The sequence below is a fragment of the Theropithecus gelada genome, chromosome 7a (assembly GCF_003255815.1).
Source record: "Theropithecus gelada isolate Dixy chromosome 7a, Tgel_1.0, whole genome shotgun sequence".
In the NCBI taxonomy this organism is placed as follows: Eukaryota; Metazoa; Chordata; class Mammalia; order Primates; family Cercopithecidae; genus Theropithecus; species Theropithecus gelada.
Window position 1 is genome coordinate 29,385,280 of NC_037674.1, and position 20,687 is coordinate 29,405,966.

The 20,687-nt window shown below is 35.1% G+C and overlaps 1 protein-coding gene and 1 pseudogene across 2 annotated transcripts in view; one reads left to right on the forward strand and one right to left on the reverse strand.

Moving 5' to 3' along the window:
- Positions 1–20,687, forward strand: part of UNC13C (unc-13 homolog C) — a 690,142-nt gene that overhangs the window by 137,240 nt on the left and 532,215 nt on the right. The window lies entirely within an intron of this gene.
- Positions 11,842–11,919, reverse strand: LOC112628204 (annotated as a pseudogene).

The following is a 20,687-nucleotide window of genomic DNA, read 5'->3' on the forward strand; positions in this document are numbered from 1 at the left end:
ACCAACCCATGTGATTAATGGCAACTAGACAATAGTGAACATTGAATTGAAGGTGGCAGTAGCAGCTGGTAGTTATGCAAGGAAGAAAAGAAGTGCCTACCTTGTTTCAGAGTTTTCAGACTAACAGCCACATGACAGAATACTGGCTCAGGGAAACTCTCCCTCTTGTATGTTCCCCTGCTGTGTAGAATGAAAGATACTTTTAAAGTGAAGTTACATTCCTGAAAACATACATTATCCAAATTATTTTGTTTCACAGGTTATTATACAGTAGGCATCATGTGACCATATTGAAATTAAATATATTTTTGTATAGAACTATAGCAGAAAGTTAGCAAATGCATTATTATAACTCCTTAAAAGAAAATTGTGACTAATATTTTTGACCATTTTATTTATTTCAAATCTTAATTCCATATTGCAATTATGCCTGAGCCTTTGTCTAAATTTTTAATTTTTAATACACCAATAATTGAGCTAAATACAGCTGAAAAAATAAGGGCTACCTAGGTATGAAGGGAAAGAAACAGCTATAACAAAAAATGTATTTTAAATGATAATCATGCAAATGTTAACAAGCATTGTAAGCATATAATTAAAAAGCATCTATAAGCCAGTGTGTTGGTTTAGTGTTTGATGCACTTGAAGTACTTTGATTCATTGCTTGATAAACACAAGGATATGCCAGGCACTGAGTTAGAATGTAGAGTCTAATATAAAGATGATGACCTGGTTCCCATTTTTCAAGGAGCTTGCAGTCTACCGGAGAGGCAGTGAAATAACGCAGTTTTTAAAGTTTGTGATATTAATTCAACTTTGGAACCCAGCTGAGAACAGGAGAAGAAATGGATTTCAATGATGCTGCTTCGGTTATCCAGAATGAGAACTCACCTGTTAGTTTAAAGGGAATTATTATTGTGATATGTAACCCACGGTGGAGTCCTTTCTCAAGCTTTTGTACTAAATAACGTTATTCCCATTACTTTAGGGTGGTTTTGCTGTTTACTTTTGAGGAAGTGTGAGGATAGATTAGGTCATCTCTCAATGTCTCTTTATATTTATTCTAGGATTATGTAAGAAATGTAAAAACATCCTTTGGAAAGAAATTTTCCGTTAAAATATATGAGTTGAATCTTGAGAGGATTGAAATTTTGTCCTTTATTCTAAAAGTTACTGAAAACTGGTATGAGCAAAGGCAAAAGAGTGATGGTTTCTGTGACTCTGAGACCACAGTTTGTAAAAGAGAAAAGAACATACTTTGGAGAGAAAAGTTTTCAAGTGTCTAACAACATACAAGGATTATCTAGGTTTTATTCTGTTTCGTGGGAATCAATGCTTCCTTTTTTGGATCTGTACACAGTATTTAGAGATAATAGTTTGATGATAGTTTTCTGTTATTTCAATGGAAATGTAGTTTGCTAAATAATACTTTTTTTTTTTTTTTTTTTAAAGACCGAGTCTTGCTCTGTCACCCAGGCTGGGGTGCAGTGTGACGCGATCTCGGCTCACTGCAAGCTCTGCCTGCGGGGTTCATGCCATTCTCCTACCTTAGCCTCCCGAGTAGCTGGGACTACAGGTGCCCGCCACCACGCCTGGCTAATTTTTTTTTGTATTTTTAGTAGAGACGGGGTTTCACCATGTTCGCCAGGATGGTCTCAATCTCCTGATCTCGTCATCCGCCCGCCTCGGCCTCCCAAAGTGCTGGGATTTCAGGCGTAAGCCATTGCGAACAGCCTTTGCTAAAATAATACTTTTTAAACATCTCAATAAACCATTTAGGCCAAGAAAAAACAATACCTTGTAAAATAGTCATAGTATTATAGTAGGTTTGAAGTTCAAGTCTCAAATTATAGCAAGTTCTTAACTTTTATTTTTCCCATAGCACATAGATTTACATCCAGTGCTAGATAAGAACCAATGACAATCAAATAAACAGGCTTGTCCTATTCTAAGCTGTAATGTGACTTTCGTTGCTTCATTCCTATTACTTTGTCTGGAAAGTAGGGGAGATAAAAAGAGGTGGAGGCATACAGAAAGCCAAATTTCTCTCCATTGGTTGATCTCATGATGATAAAAAGGAACCTGCTATGGAGATATGGGAGATACTACATATTCAGGCAACTCTTCAGATAGAAGCACTCAGAGGAGGAAGCAGTCCTTGTAGTTGTTCCATATTAGCGTGGTTTGCTTTTCTACATTTAGCCTGGCAGAATTCTGATGTATGGAGTGAGAGTCTGAATCTGGAACATGGGTGCAAGCTTCAAGTCCTTTAATCTGAAGTGGGATCCCTTTACCCACTAACTGCCCAGAGGGAAAGTTTACTCACTTTCTCTCTATTACGCACCTCCTGTAATGACAGACGTTTCCTATTTGGGATCACAAATGTATTTCATCTGTGCTGTCTTAGCCTCCAACTAGCGCTTTACAAAGCTGAAGGACAAAAATAGTTAGCAACCTCTCTGCTATCAGAAGTGAGCTTTTTACAAACTGTATTTTATTTTCCTTCCTCTTTTCTTTTCCTTTCTTTTTTTTTTCTTTCTCCTCTCCCCTCCCCTCCTCCTTTCCTTCCCCCACCCCGTTATTTTTTTGTTTGTTTGTTTGTTTGTTTTTTGACAGAGCCTTGCTCTGTTGCCCAGGCTGGAGTGCAGTGGCATGATCTCGGCTCACTGCAACCTCCACCTCCCAGGTTCATGCCATTCTCCTGTCTCAGCCTCCCAAGTAGCTTAGATTACAGGCATGCGCCACCAAGCCCAGCTAATTTTTGTATTTTTAGTAGAGATGGGGTTTTGCCAAGTTAGCAAGGCTGGCCTCAAAGTCCTGACTTCAGGTGATCCACCTGCCTCAGCCTCCCAAAGTGCTGGGATTACAGGCGTGAACCACTGTGCCTGGCCTACAAACCATATTTTCTAATACAATTGATATTTTACTTCACAACTTTATTCCGAATAATCCACACCTCATAAACCCTATACACATGGTAATCCTCAATATGAGGTAGGGTCATTATGAAACTGGATTGTGAGTTGCTGGGGTAGGGATGGAGATATTATAGGGGATATCTCCCTTCTCCCAACATGATCTGTTCAGACAGACTCTGTGACAACCTTTTCTCCATGAAACTCGCTCTGCTTGGTGGCTATCCCATCTGTCTTGGACATCAGCAAGGAAGAAGAGGCTTATTTTCAACATCTTTTCCAGCTATTGTTGCAGGTCCTTCTGTTTAAAGTATAAATATTGGCCAGGTGCAGTGGCTCATGCCTGTAATCCCAGCACTTTGGAAGACCAAAGCAGACAGATCACTTGAAGCCAGGAGTTCAAGACCAGCCTGGCCAATATAGTGGAACCCAGTCTCTACTAAAAATACAAAAAAATTAGCTGGGCCTGTTAGCACAAGCCTATAATCCTAGCTACTCAGGAGGCTGAGGCATGAGAATTGCATGAACCCGGGAGGCAGAGGTTGCAGTGAGTCAAGATTGTGCCACTGTACAGAGTGAGATGCTGTCTCAAATACACACACACACACACACACACACACACACACACACAGACACACACAGACACACACACACATATATATTAATAGATACTTCTTAACCTAATCTGGGAAGTCCCACAGAAGACAAACAGTACTTTTCAAATGTTCTATATCATATAGCAATACCAATAGAGAAAAATATTATCATTCTGTTTGTTAGGTCAATGAGATCTGAATGTAAAATCAAGTTCTGTCTTCAGTGTATAACCTTGGAAATGAGATAACTTTCTATGTGGAAAAGACTTGCGGAAAAATATTACAGGAATAAAACAATACATTTTGTGGTTGTTGGTTTGAAAATGATTAAAAGAGGATTCCACTTATTAAGAAAAAATAGGATTGCATGTTATTTGGACATTATAGTTCTAGCTATTTGACATCTTTCTGAGAAAATTAATTATTAGTTTTCCAAACCATTGAGCCAGAGCCTGGAGTAGAGTCAAAGTTGGTTTTTTTTGTGAATTTTCTTCCACATCAGCTTTCTTACCAAATATAATTATTTCCCTTTTTAGTGACTTCCTTGAACAGAATTGATTGGCCTCATAAGTGACCCGTATTAGAAATCACCAAACAGAGGCAGACATGGAAGCTTGATGACTTAGTCCTTCCTCTTGTAACTGCAGACAAGAGTAAACAATTGCTTTCCAAAAGTTTGCATACACCATTGCACTTCCTTTAATGAGAAACACTTGTTCCCAGGGTTACAGCGAGGTTAAATGATCCAAATGTTAGCTTTATACCAGTCGATGACTCTTATTCTTCCAACTGTTACAGCAGGGCATAATGCACAATATAAAATTTGAGAGAGAAAATTATTTTCCTTCTTCCCTGACTTTATACCAGAATTGCGATGTTGGTAAATTAAACATAATTATTCTTTCATTTCTGACTTCACTTTTGGGGAAACATCCTCCTGTTTATGTAGTACAATAAGATGGACGATAGACATCAAAGGCTCCCTCATGTCTTCCTTTACAGCTTCCCATAATGCTGAGAATTCTTCAGTAAACATCAAATCATTTAAACCTAGAAATATATGACCTTGATAGAAAATGACTTTAACTTACTTAACTTTTCATTTCCTCATAAAAATAAACTTAATGCCAAAACTCAATTGTTTATCCTCCTTTTTTAGAGAGAAACTATTTTTGTAAACGAAGTCCTATTTGGAATCCCAATTATAAAGCAAACAATGTCGTAACTGTTCTACTCGATTGGATGCGGTGGAGGCAGAATCCTAGATGTGAAGACCTTGCCTCTCCCCTGAAACCTCTCTGGGAAACCATAGGGCTTCTCAGAACACAGTTTGACAATCAATGGGCAATATGATCACCACAAGACCTTTTGGTTCTGAGACACTTTGATTCCAATAAGTGATTGCTGAATGTTTCCATGTTATTTGCTCTATACTCTGGTATAGTTCATGAGAATCGACATTAGAGGTCCCACTCATCAAAGGATTACATGATTTGGGTAAATGGAAAGCCCAAGAATTGTTTAGGGTGAACAGGACCAGTCCAAGGGGGCAGACAGGAGTGCTGTGTTTGGTGGTGAACAGTGAGACATGAAGGGAGATACTGCTGTTCCCCAAAAGGTGGGGGAAGAATCATCAGTCTTTCAAAGTTGACATGCAAAGTCTTTGATTTTAGAAATCATGGGAGCCCGTTTGCCACAGAGGTTGAGGCTAGGATGCAACAATGGTGGAAACAGCCATTACCACTTTTACCACCATCCACCCAAGCCACTGTGTGATATTAAGCCATCTGCTTGAAACCAGGGGCACAGGTATAGTTAGGGAACCTGTGAAAATTTTCTTGTTAAAATTCTACTTTCTCGCAGAAGGAAGAAAGTTACTATTCCCAAACATTGCCTCTTTCACAAATTGTGAAGCAACTTCATTCATCTGGCATAATATCTGAAGTTCGTTGCCTCATGCCAAGGAAATCAAGGACACAGACATATGTGGAGTGAGGTTAAGAGCCGAGGTTTAATAGGCAAAAGAAAGAGAAAAGAGAATAGTTCTCTTTACTGCAGAGAGAGAGAGGCTCCTGAGTGGGTCTTCCAGTCCCATGGTGAAGTTCATGGGTTTTTATAGACTGGATTGAGAAGGTGGTGTCTGATTTCCATAGGGCCCAAAGATTGCCCCATGACATTTACATAGTGCCTGAAGGGGCTGGCCACCCCACCTGAATTTATTATGCAAATGGGGTTTTTACCTGGCCAGCACCATGTTGCCTGCTCCTTCCTGTATGTGTGGTTGATAAAAGGAAAGATGGAACTGCCATGTTGAACATGCCTAGCTCCCAGGCAGTCACGGCTGCTGGCCTTCACCTGTGCGAGCTTCCAGCTTGCTTATCTATGTTTGCAGCTCAGTTTTACAGGCTGCTTTTTGTTAGAAAAGAAATAATTTGGGGGCTACTTTTTATAACAACAGAACCTTACTGAGGACTTTCTTACCCTCACTATCTGCCTAAATCATTTCTTTTTAACTCCCATATCAATTGGACCTCTCTGTTCAGAGCCAGCCCAAGTTACACGTTGAAGCCCATGGACAGTACTACCCCTAAACATTGCTTTCCCTCATGCCAAAAGTCCACATTAAAATGAAAATACTTCTGAGAGAGGCAGTTATGCCTTGATCAAACATTACCTTGAATATAATAGTAGGTGAAACCAGAGTATGAAGCAACAGGGTTGCAAGTAGATGCAGTAAATAGTGTTTTTCAGGTTAAATGGATATGCAAATGCATCTTGATAAATTGTGTCATATTTTACTCTTTATCATGTTAGGTGAGTTTTCTTTTTCCACTCTCCTCCACACTCATCCAACCTACACCTTACCCCTTAAATTGCAAAATCCTTGTGAGAAGAGATTATTGCACATGAAGTCTGTCAGTAAATGTTGGTTAAACAAAAGACAGATAGAGAAAAGGAGGGAGGGAAGGAGAGAGAAAGCTACTACATTCCCTCTCTGTATCTTAATAGTATTCATAATCTACTAAACTCACAGCTTATTTTAGAGATAGTAGGAAGACAAGTAGTGGGGGAAATCTGCATATTTTAACAGCTGGTTAAAGAAGAATATAAGCAGAGAAATCAGAGTGGCAACTGGAACAAAGAAGGAAGTCAGATCAGGTATCTGCAGCTGTAGTAGGAAAGAAAGGAGTATTAGAAGCTGGGGAGGTCTAGGGAAGTCTTCCAGGGAGTATTCACCCAAGGCAAGCTGTTAGGTTCTGCAGGTTGCTTGTGAAAACATTATAAGACTGCTATAATCTCAGCACTTTCAGAGGCCGTGGCAGGTGGATCACGAGGTCAGAAGAGCGAGATCGTCCTGGCTAATACGGTGAAACCCCGTCTATACTAAAAATACAAAACATTAGCCCTGCGTGGTGGCACACACCTGTAGTCCCAGCTACTCGGGAGGCTAAGGCAGGAGAATCGCTTGAACCCGGAAGGCAGAGGTTGCGGTGAGCCGAGATCACACCACTGCACTCCAGCCTGGGCAACAGAGTGAGACTCTGTCTCAAAAAACTGAAAAATTAAAAGACTTTAAGTGTACATAGTTTAAAAATAAGCTGTAATAATTAAAAATGTACCTGTGTTTGGATTCCGGAAGTGGCTCCTATAAAGGTTACCTTTAGCTAGTCTAGTAGAACAGTCTAGTAGATTTCCTCACACCTCTGAAAAGCTTACTTTGTGCATTTACTCAGGGTCTTCCACCTGAACATGCAGCTCTGCCTCACCAGTGTTTACTCACACTATGACTGGCAGCTCTTGGAGATCCTTTTACATCCCTAAACCACTGCCAAAAACACTAGTATGTAAATTTTGTAGAAAGTATGATGTTATCTCCTTAATCTATTCACCCTCTTTCTATAGATTATTTTCTGCAGTCTTAAGGATACGCTATGATCCCAATAGCCTGCCACTGGAATACCTTTATTTTCTTTTCATTGACACTTTTAATTAAAAGAATAAAGCACTAAAGATAAAATTGGAGTCTCCTCATTTGACTCTCTTGGCCTATTTCCTTCCTTCCTTAGGGGCAATCAGTATAAAAAATTTAATGCACATCCTTCCAGGTTATGTTGCATAATTTTACTATTCATAAATACAGTAGAAGTGGAGCTTAGTGATTTTAAATTTTTTATACAAGTAATGCTATACCAGATGATCTACAATTTGCTTTTTTTGCTCCATTTTAGGTTTTTGAAAACTACTCACATTGATGCCTATCAGTCTAAGTCATTCATTTTAACATGCTGTACTATATAAACATTGCAAAACTTATCCATTCCCTATTAATAGGCATTTATACTAGATCATATTTTTTTGCTACTGCAAATAATGCAGTAAGCATATTTTTACATGTAACCTGCTACCTATGTGTAAGAATTTATGTCATGTACCTAGAGGCAGAATTTTTGGGCGAAGAGATTAGCCAGTTTAAAACTTATTAGATATTGCTATTATTTCTTCAAAATCTTTGTATAAATTTTTATTATTGGCAGCACTACATGAATGTTTCCATGCATAAGAATGTGGTAGTCTCAGGTTTTAAATTATTTCCCATTCCAGTGGCTGTGAAATAATATATCACTACTATAGTGACTGCACAATCTTCATGGCTGAAGATTTGAGCATCTTTTCCTTTTTTTTAAATTCAGATTTCCACTTAATGAATTGGAATTTAAAATGCACTCTCTACTTTTCTACTGGATTGTTTTTCAAGTTCTTTTATTATAGATGCTAATCCTGCATTTGCTCTATGTTCTGCAAATATATACTGTTCTTTTATTTTTAAATTTTATTATATATTTTTACTTGTGCTTAAGTTGATCATTCTTATCCTTCATGACTTATGCTTTCAGAGTCCTAAGATATGTTTAGCTCATTGTTATATTTCTATATTTCCTACATTTTTTAATGAATTTTAGAAGATTACATTGATGTTTTAATGTACCAAAATGTATATGTGTACATTCTTTGAGAAAGGAAGCTAATATTTTTAAAATTCTTTTTTCCATATGGAAACCAGTTGTGCCAACATTATCAATTGCATCCTTTTCTATGGTTTTGTGCTGCTGTTTCTTTATTTTATAGTAAGTCAGTTCCCATATACAGGCATATCTTTTTTTATTGCAGTTTGCTTTACTCTGCTTCACACTTCATAGGTACCATTTTATTTTTCTTTTTAAAATTGATACATAATCAATGTACATCTTTTGGGGGTACATGTAATAATTTGCTATTCATATAATGTGTAAAGATGAAATCAGGATAATTGAGATATCCATCATCTTAAATATTTCAAAAATAATTTTATTTTAATTTTTTCTTTAAAGTTCTAACTGCTTTCATTTGGATAAAACTTAAAAGGCAGTATCAATCATAGTTTGCTCAAGGATGTGGAAATTCAAAGAATTCATTTTCAGAAATATTCATTGATTGCTACATTCCTAGCCCTGGGAATACTGAGGACACTAGCGATACTGAGATGAATGACATGATTTCCCTCAAGACTTTCAATCTGTAAGGAGATAAAGGCATGTGATTTATAAATTATGGTATGACTTTGATGACCTGATAAGGCAGCAATAGAGGCATAGAAGAAGGAGACAGTAACAGTATCAAGGACAGTCTTCCAAAGAAGATGCCACCTCATTGGGTTACTTTTATAGTCATTTAAATTTTTTTTTAATTGAGATAAAATTTACATATAAAATTTACCATCCACATCATTTTAAGTATATAGTTCAGTGGTAATAAATACATTTATATTCTTTTTTCTCCTTGCCCGCTTCTCTCCGCTACCCTTCCCAGAATTTTATTGTTTTAATTGAAACTTAATAGATGTACATATTTTCAAGGTACGTGTGGTAATCTAGCACTTTAATGTGTATATATCAAACCAGTGTAATTAGAATATTCATCATCTTAATTATTTGTCTTTTCTTTATGCTGCATACATCTGAAATATCCCCTTCTAGCTATTTTGAAATATATAAAAGATCATCATAAAGTATAGTCATGTTTCTGTTCTATTGAATATGTCTTTTTTTTTTCTATCTAACTGTCTATTTGTACCCACTAATTAGCCTGTCTTTATAGCCTCTTCCCCCATAGCCTTCTCAGCCTCTGGTAACCACCAATATACTGGCTACCTTCAAGAGGTCCACTTTCTTAGCTCTCATGGATGAGTGAGAACATGCAATATTTGTCTTTCTGTGCTCAGCATATTTCAGTAGATATAATAACTTCCAGTTTCATCCAGGTTGTTGCAAATAACAATATTTTATTCATTTTTATGACTGAATAATTTTCCATTGTGTGTATATGCCACATTGTCTCTATGCTTTCATCCTTTGATGGGGACTTAGATTGATTCCACACCTTGGCTATTGTAAACAGTGCTACAATAAACATGAGAATGCAGACATTTCTTTAATATATTGATTTTCTTTCTTTTGGATATATATCTAGTAATGGAATTGCTAAACCATATGGTAGTGTTAAGTTTTTTGAGGAACCTCCATACAGTTTTCCATAGTGGCTGTACTAACTCACATTCTTGTCGGCAGTGTATGAGCGTTCCCCTTTCTCCATATCCTTGCCAGCATCATTATTATTCATCTTTTTGATAAAAAACTGTTTTAATTAGGATGAGATGATATCACATTACAGTTTTGATATGCATTTCCCTGATGATTAGAGATGCTGAGCTTTTTTTCATATACCGTTTATGTCTTATTTTGATAAATGGCTATTCAGATATTTTGCCCATTTTTGTTTCCAATTAGTTTTTTTTTCGTTATTGAGTTATTTGAGCTCCTTATATATTTCTGATTATTAATTGTTGGTCAGATGGATAGTTTGCAAATATTTTCTTCCATTCCGTGGGATATCTCTTCACTTTTTTGATTGTTTTCTTTGCTGTGCCAAGACTTTTTACCTTGATGTAACCCAAATTTTTAATTTTTGCTTTTGCTTTCTGTTCGAGGTCTTACACAAAAAAACCTTTGCCGAGTCCGATGTTCTCAAGTGTTTTTCCAATATTATCTTCTAGTAGTTTTATAATTTCAGACCTTAAAGTATCCATTTTGATTTGATTTTTATATATGATGTGAGGCAGAGGTCTAGTTTCATTCTTCTGCATATGGTAATAGAGTTTTCTCAGAACTATTATTTTTTTCTCTATCTCTCTCTCTCACTTTTTCTCTTTCTATTTAGAGACAGGGTCTTATTCTGTTGCCCAAGCTGGAGTGCAGTGGGACAATCTTGGCTCACTGCAGCCTCAACTTCTGGGCACAAGTGATCCTCCTGCCTCTGCCTCCTGAGTACTTGGGGCTACCTGCACACGCCACTAGCCCAGCTCTCTTTTGTATTTTTTTTTTTGTAGAGATGGGATTTTGCCATGTTGCCCAGGCTGGTCTCAAACTCCTGAGCTCAAGTGATTCACCTACGCTGAGGTTACAAATGTGTACCACCACATGTAGCCCCAAACCATTTATTAAGAAGACTGTCTTTTCCCTATTATATGTTCTTGGCACCTTTGCTGAAAATGAGTTGGCCGTAAATGTGCAGATTTATATCTGGCTTCTCTATTCTGTTCCTTTGGTCTGTGTGTCTGTTTTTATGCCAATACCATGCTGATTTGGTTACTATAGTTTTGTAGTATATTTTGAAGTCAGATAATGTGATGCTTCAGCTTTTTCTTTTTTTTCAGAATGAAAAGATTGCTTTGGTCATTTGAGTTCTTATGTGGTTCCATATAAATTTTAGAGTTGTTTTTTCTATTTTTGTTAAAAATGATATTGGCATTTTCATAGAGAATACATTTAATCCATGGATTTCTTTGGGTACTATGTTCATTTTAACAATGTTACTTCGTCTAATTCATGAACATGGAATAGCCACTTTCTTGTGTCCTCTTCAATTTTTTTTCATCAGTGTTTTATGGTTTTTCTTGTATAGATATTTTACTTCTTTGGTTAAATTGAGCCCTAAGTATTTTCTTCTTGTAGCTATTTTAATCGAATTGCTTTCTTGATTTTTTATTCAGATTGTTTGCTGTTGATATATACAAATGCTACTGATTTTTGTATGTTGATTTTCTAACCAGGAACTATACTGAATTTGTTTATCGCTTCTTATAATTTTTTGGTGGAGTCTAGTTTTTTCTAATATAATGTCATGTCATTTGTGAATAAGGATAATTCAACTCATTCCCTTCCAGTTTGAATGTCCTTTATCTGTTTTTCTGCCCTACTTACTCTGGCGAGGACTTCCAGTATTATATTGGATAAAAGTGGTAAAAGTGGGCATCATTGTCTTATTCTAGATTTTTACTACACTTGATCTTAGCCAAAAGGCCGAGAAGCGATATTATTCTAGATTTTTGAGGAAAGGCTTTTAATTTTTCCCTGTTCAGTATGTTAGCTATGTGTTTGTCATTTATGGCCTTTATTATTTTGAGGTATGTTTCTTCTATACTCTGTTTATTGGGGTTTTTATCATGAAGGGACCTTAAATTTTATCAAATGCTTTTTCAGCATCTATTGAAATGATCTTACAGTTTTTGTTTTTTGTTTTCTTTTTGGGTTCTGTTAATGTGATGTATCACATAGATTGATGTGAATATCTTGAACCATGCTTGCATCCTAGGAATAAATCCCACTTGATCATGGTGAATGAGTTTGAAAGTATTCCCTCCTCTCCAGTTTTTTGTTGTTGTTGTTGTTGTTTGTTTTTTAAAAGAATTTGAGTAGAATTACTGTTAGTAGTTCTTAAATGTTTAGTAGAATTCAATGGTGAAGGCATCAGGTCCTGGGCTTTTCTTTGATGGGAGAATTTTTGTTATAGCTTCTATCTTACTACCCAGTAAAGGAAAGCTGAAAGATATTGAGTTTTTTACAAATCGAAGGTCTGTGGCAACCCTGCATTGAGCAAGTGTTTAGGTAACATTTTTTCAAGAACAGTCTCACTTCATGTCTCTGTATCACATTTGGTAATTCTTGAAATATTTTAATTTTTTATGATTATTATGTGTATTGTAGTGATCTGTGATCAGTGATCTTTGATATTACTATTGTAGTTGTTTTGGAACACCACATACTGTGCCCATTTATAATGGTGAACTTAAAGAAATGTTGTGTGTGTTCTGACTATTCCACATATACACCATTCCTTCTCTTTTTCTCTTTTTTGGCATCCTGATTTCTGCAGACACAACAATATTGAAATTAGGCCAATTAATAACCCTACAGTGGCCTTTAAGTGTTTAACTGAACTTAAGAGTCACACATCTCTCACTTTAAGTTGAAAACTAGAAATGATTAAGCTTAGCGGGGAAGGTATGTCAAAAGTCAAGAAAGGCTGAAAGGTAGGCCTCTTGTGCCAATTAGCCAAGTTGTAAAAGGAAAAGTTCTTAAATGAAATTGTAAGTACTACTTCAAACAAATGATAAAAAAGCAAAACAGCTTTATTGCTAATATAAAGAAAGTTTTAGTGATCTGTATAGATCAAATCAGCCACAACATTCTCTTCCTTAAGCCAAAGCCTAATTCAGAGCAAGGCCCTAAGGCTCCACAATTCTGTGAAGCATGAGGAGTAAGGAAGCCACAGAAGAAAAGTCTGATGTTGGAAGAGTTCGCTTCATGGAGTTTAAGGAAATAAGTTGTCTCCGTAACATAAAAGTACAAGGCAAAGCAGAGAAACAAGTGCTTACGCAGAAGCTGCTGCAAGTTATCCAGAAGATCTAGTTAAGATAATTGATGAAGGTGATTACACTAAACAACAGATTTTCAATATAGATAAAACAGCCTTCTATTGCACAAAAATGACACCAGGACTTTTGAAAGCTGGAAAAGAGAAGTCAATGCCTGGCTTCCAAGCTTCAAAGAATAAGCTTATTCTCTTATAAGGAGTTAATGCAGCTGGTGACTCTAAGTTGAAGCCAGTGCTCTATTTTGCATTCTGAAAATCCTAGAGCCTTTGGGAATTATGCTGAATCGACTCTACTTGTGCTCTGTTAATGGAGCCACAAACCTGGATGATAGCACATTTATTTGCAACATGGTTTACTGAATACTTTTAGGTCCACTGTTAAAATTTACTGCTCAGAAAAAAAAAAAAAAAAAAAGATTGCTTTCAAAATGTTACAACTCATTTTCAATGCACTTGGTCACTCAAGAGCTCTGATGGAAATGTACAACGAGATTAATGTGTTCACACCTACAAACACAACATCCATTCTGCAGCCCATGGAGCAAGGAGTACTTTTGACTCTCAAGGCTTATTATTTAAGAAATATATTTTGTAAGACTATAGCTGCCAAAAATAGTGATTTATCAGATGAAACTAGGAAAAAGTCAGTTGAAAATCTTCTGGAAAGGATTCACCCTTCTAGATGTCATTAAAGCCACTTGTGATTCATGGGAGGAGGTCGAAATACCAACATTAACAGGAATTGGAAGAAGTTGATTCCAACCCTCATGGATGACTTTGAGGGGTTCAAGACTTCAGTGGAGGAAGTAACCACAGATGTGGTAGAATGAACAAGAGAGCTGGAATTAGAAATGAAGCCTGAAGATGGGAGTGAATTGCTGCAAACTCATGATTAAACTTCAATGGGTGAGGAGTTGCTTATGGATAAGCAAAGTAAATGGGTTTCTAAGATGGCATCTACTCCTGGTGAAGATATTATGAACATCGTTGAAATGACAAATGACAACAAAGGATTTAGAATATTATTATATAAATCTAGTTGATAAAGCAGCAGCAGGGTTTGAGAGGATGGACGCTAATTTTGAAAGAATTCCTACTGTGGGTAAAATGCTATCAAATCGCGTATAGGGTACAGGGAGCAAGGTATAGGGAAATCTTTCCCAGAAGGAAGAGTCAATGAATGTGCCAAGCTTCACTGTTGTTTTATTGTAATAAATTGCCACAGTCACCCCACCCTTCAGCAACCACCACCCTTATCAGTCAGCATTCATCAACATGAGGCAATAATCTTCATCAGCAAAAAGTTTGCAGTTTGCTGAAGGCTCAGATGATTGTTAGTATTTTTTAGTAATAAAGTAATTTTAATTAAGGCATGCACATTTTTTTTTAGACATAGTGCTATTAAATTAGGAAACCAAAAAAAGTGTGTGACTCACTTCATTGTAATATTTGCTTCATTATGGTGGTCTGGAACTAAGTCCGCAATGTTTCTGTGGTATGCCTGTGTGTGTGTGTGTGTGTTTTGTGTATGTATTTGGGGGCCCTCTGTTTGGTTGCAATAATTATTTTTTAAATGTGTTCTATGACAATATCGTACTTTCTAAATTATCACAGCTTTTTAATTTCCCTTGATATTTAATAGGGCAATGATGCTCTTCTTTTTCTTCTTTTTTTTTTTTTTTCAGTGTTTGCTTGGCTATTTTTGTGGAAGTCTTTGAAAAAAATGTTATTGTGCTATTGATTCTGAGTGTATTGTCTTTATACATTAATTTTTAGAAGACTGTGTCTTTATTTAGTAAATCTTTTACCTATAAAATTTTGTCAGTTTATTCATATATTCTTTTATCTCTTTCATAAATGCTTTATATTTTTCTCTGTGGAGATCTTGCACTGGTTTTGTCAGATTTATCTTCTGGACACAATATAATCATTATGTTATTGTGAATGGTTTATTTTTGTATTTCCTATTTTTTATCATTATAATATGGGCATAGTGTTGAGTTTTTTACGTTGATCTTATATGGAGTGACCTTAACAAGTGTTCTTATTGATTTTAATAGCCTGTCTATAGGTTCCTTTGGACTTTTTAATGTAGCCAGTAATATTTGCTAATATTGCAGCCAGTCTGTAAATTATGATTTTGTTCCAATCTTGTTATATTATTTTTTTCTTATTTCATTAATTAGGGCTTTGGAGCACTTTGTTAAATTGTAGAAATGATAACAGTCCTATGTGTCTGATTTCTGATCTTACACTTAATAATTTCTAAATGGTGTGCCATGTTTTTAATAAATATATTTCACCAGATCAAGGAAATTTCTGGAGATTTTTTTAGCTTCTTAAAATGCTTGTGCTTTGTTTTGGTTCTTTAGTTAGTTTTTGGTAGTCGTGAATAAATGTTTAATTTTATTAAAAATAGTTTACTGTATATAATGAGGTAATTTTAGGTTTCTCTTTTTTTTCAATCCTTTAACATGGTGAATTGTACTGATAGATTTTTAAAATTAACTTCTTTGAGGTGTAATCTCTCTCTATGTACAATGCATCCATTGTATGTGTGCAGTTTGATACATTTTTGGCTACTGTATGAACGCATGTAGCCAACTTCACAATCAAGATAGGAAAAAAAATTAACCACCACAAAATGTTCTCTCATGCCCCCTTGTAGTCAGTTATCTTTGCTATGAAGGCAACTGCTGATCTGATTTTCATCAAGATCAAGTTTTGCTTGATCTTGAATTTCAAATAATGGAATAATACAGTATGCAGAATTTTGCATTTAGCTTCTTTCAGTTAGTACAATAGTATTGAGATATATCCATGTTTGTATGTGTATCAGCAATATATTTCTTGTTGTTTGGATAGAGCAAAATTTGTTTATACATTCATCTTTTGATTGGCATTTGTGTTATTTCTAGTCTTTGGTTATTATTAATAAAGCTGCTATGAAATTTTGCATTTAAGTATTCATGTGAACATGTATTTTAATTTTTCTTTCTAGTAGTAGAATACCTTGGTTATATGGCAAATGTATGTTTAAATTTTTAAGTAATAGCTACCCTGTTTCTAAAGTGATTGTAGTTTTTTACATTCTTCCCTAAAGTGTAACAGAGTTTGTGTTGCTTCACATCTTATCAACACTTATTATTGTCAGTCTTTTTAATTGCAGCTATTGTAAAGTATGTGTCATGGTGTCTTATGGTTTCAAGTTTCATTACCCCAAGACTAATGATATTGAGTATCTTTATGTGTATTTTTCGCTATTCATATATTCTCTGGTACAGTCCTCATTCAACTCTTTTGTCCACTTGTAAATTGGTTTGTTATCTTAATATAGTATTCTACATACAACTAGAGATAGATGTAATGAATATCTATGTGTGTTTATATATACCCATATATACATTTATATGGATATATAAATGATATGGATAATATAAATTATTTTCGTATGTATTTTTTCTTAGTATATTTCTTAGTATGTTTTCTTAGTATTTCATTTCCTTGAAGGTGCTTGCAAAGAGTAGAACTTTAAATCTTGATTAAATCAAATTCAAAAGTAATAAATCAAAGTAATTTATTTTTCTTTTAACACTGATTTTTAAAATTGCTTATTTGAAAAAATTACAGATTCACAGGAAGTTATAGAGATAGTAAAGCGGTGACAGGTATCCTTCACCAGTTTCTCCCAGCAGTTACATCTCACGTATGTAGAGTACAATATCAAAAACAGGAATTTGGCTTTGGTATAATGTGCAAGTATAGTTCTATGTTGTTTTATCACATGTGTAAATCTGATAAGCACCATTGCAATCAAACTACAGACCTATTCCTTAGCCACAAAACTCTCTCCCTGGTTCTGTCTCTTTATAATCACTCTCACTATTCCCCTTCCTTAACCATTCATAACTCTTGGTAACTGCTAATCTGTTTTTTATCTTTATCATTTTGTCATTCTGTGACTATTATATAAATGGAATTATAACTTCTGACCTTTGAAGACTGGCTTTTTTCATTTAGCATAATGCCCTGAGATCTATCCAAATTGTTGCATGTATCAATAGTTCCTTTAATTTTACTGCTGACTAGTGTCCTATGACATGGATATACCACAGTTTGTTTAACTATTCATCTGTTAATGAACATTTTGGATGTTTCCAGTCTTTGGCTATTAAAAAAAAGCTGCTATGATTAATCATGTGTAGATTTTGGTATAGATATATTTTCATTTCTCTAGGATATATGCCTAAATGTGTAATAGCTAGTTGAATTGTGAGTATGTGTTTAGCTTTATGACATCGTACACAAGACCCAGTTTCACTGCATCCTCTCCACCATTTGGTATTGTCACTGCTTTTTGTTTTATTCTATTAAGTGTGTAGAGACATTTCATTATGGTTTTTATTTGCATTTTCTAAATAGCTACTAATGTTGATTATCCTTTCATATGCTTGTCATCCATATGTCTTTTGCCAATTTCCATACTAGTTGTTTTTCTGTTGAATTTTGAGAGTGTTCTTTATATATTACAGATACTAGTCCTTTGGTGGATTTGTGATTTACAATTTTTTTCTTCCAGTTCATAGCTTGTCTTTGTGTCCTCCTAACAAGGTCTTTCTAAGAACAATTTTTAAAATGTTAAATTTTTAAAATGTTAAAGTCCAAATTATTGATTCTTTTCATATTATGCCATTGGTATCATTATTAAGAAATTTTCTCCTAAGTTAACTAAGAGTTTTATATTTTTATATTTTACATTTAAATCTATGGTCCATTTTGAGATAATTTTGTAAAAGATGTGAAGTTTAGGTAAAGGCTCCTCTTTTTAAATTTATTTTTATTTTTTCCTATGAATATCCAGTTGCTCAAGCACCAGTTGTTGAAAAGTTTATCTTCTATTGAATTGCTTTTGAATCTTTGCCAAAAATAAAATCAGTTGACTAGAAATGTGTGAGTCTTTTTCTGGGCTCTTTATTCTATTTCATAAACCTAAATGCCATTCCATCTACCAATACCACACAGTCTTGGTTGCTATAAATATAAAATAATCTTAACTGAATAATTCCTCCCATTTTATTCTTTCTGTCGGGATTGTTTTTAGCTACTCTAGTTCCCTTATCTTTCCATATAAATTTTAGAGAACTCTTGTCCTTAACTGTAAAAATAATCCTAGGGCCAGGCACATTGTCTCACATCTGTAATTCCAGCACTTTGGGAGGCTGAGGCAGGTGGATCATGAGGTCAGGCATTTGAGACCAGCCTGGTCAACATAGTGAAACCCTGTCTCTACTAAAAATACAAAAAATTAGCCAGGCATGGTGGTAGGTGCCTGCAATCCCAGCTACTCAGGAGGCTGAGGCAGGAGAATCACTTGAATCTGGGAGGCGGAGGTTGCAGTGAGCCAAGATTGCGCCACTGCACTCCAGCCAGGGCAACAATGTGAGACTCCATTTCAAACAATAATAATAATAATAATAATAATAATACTAGGTTTTGGTAAGAATTGTGTTAAGCCTTTGTATAAATTTGGGGATTATTTATATCTTGCTATGGTAACTTTTCCAGTTCACAAACATGGTATATCTCTTCATCTATTAAATATTCTTTGAATAATTTCATCAGTGTAGTAGGGGAGTTTAAGTCTCAAACAATGTTTGTGGATTTATTTTTCCTTGGTATCAGATTTTGCTTCATCTATTTTGCAGCTTTTTATTTGGTGCATATTCATTTTGATAGCTATGTCTTCTAAGTAGATTGACCTCTATATCATTACATAATGTTCCTTTCTGTTAGTTTTCTTTGCTTTCAAGTCTGCTTTATCTAATATTAGCACAGATACTATTGCTTTATCAGATTAATGTTTGTATGGTCTTTTTCCATGGTTTACTTTCAAACTGCCAATATCATGAATGTGTGTGGTAATTTTTAAGCAAAAGAAAACTTACACATAATACAATACATACAGTAACCTCTAGAAAAGCAATACAAAGAAATATACTCAGAAACTAAAAAATGTTCAGGTAATCTAAAGCAATGCAAGAAAAAAAATACAGAAATTAAAATAAGAGAGAGCAGACAACAACAAAAAATGATAAACTTAAGCTTGAACATATCAATAATTACATTAAATAGTGTAAATGCACCAAATAAAAGATACAGCAAAATAAAATGAGGTTAAAAAACATGCCTCAACTGTATGCTGTCCATAAGGAACTTAATCCAAATATAATGCCATTGGGAGTTTGAATGTAAGGCATGGAAAAAGGCCATACAAACATTAATCTGATAAAGCAACAGTAGCTACTTTAACAGTAGATAAAGTAGACTTCAAAGCAAAGAAAACTAACAGAAGCACACTATATAATAATACAGAGGCCAATATACTTAGGAGACATTGCAATAAAAATGAATATGCACCAAATAAAAAGCTGCAAGATAGATAAAGCAAAAGCTGACACAAAGGGAAAACAAACAAATCCACAAATATTGTTTGAGGCTTAAACTCTCATACTACACTGATGAAATTAACTCAAGATGGATTAAAGACTTAAACCTAAGACCTAAAACCATAAAAATCCTAGAAGAAAATCTAGGTAATACTATTCAGGACATAGGCATAGGCAAAGACTTCATGAGTAAAACACCAAAAGCAACGGCAACAAAAGCCAAAATTGACAAATGGGATCTAATTAAACTAAAGAGCTTCTGCACAGCAAAAGAAACTATCATCAGAGTGAACAGGCAACCTACAGAATGGGAGAAAATTTTTGCAATCTATCTATCTGACAAAGAGCTAATATCCAGAATCTACAAAGAACTTAAACAAATTTACAAGAAAAAATCAACCCCATCAAGGAGTGGGCGAAGGATACGAACAGATAATTGTCAAAAGAAGACATTTATGTGGCCAATAAATATATGAAAAAAAAGCTCATCATCACTGGTCATTAGAGAAATGTAAATCAAAACCACAATTAGATACCATCTCATGACAGTTAGAATAGCGATCATTAAAAAGTCAGGAAACAATAGACGCTGGAGAGGTGTAGAGAAATAGGAGCACTTTTACACTGTTGGTGGGAGGGTAAATTAGATCAACCATTGTGGAAGACAGTGTGGTGATTCCTCAAGGATCTAGAAGCAGAAATACCATTTGACCCAGCAATCCCATTACTGGTTCTTGCTATGTTTATCGCGGCACGCTTCACAATACCAAAGACTTGGAACCATCCCAAATGCCCATCAGTGATAGACTAGATAAAGAAAAATGTGGCACTTTAATAAAGTCTCAGGATACAAAATCAGTACAAATGTCAGCAGCATTCCTATCTACCAACAAGGTCCAGGTTGAGAGTGAAATCAAGAACATAATCCCATTCACAATAGCCACAAAGAAAATAAAATACCCATAAATACAGCTAATGAA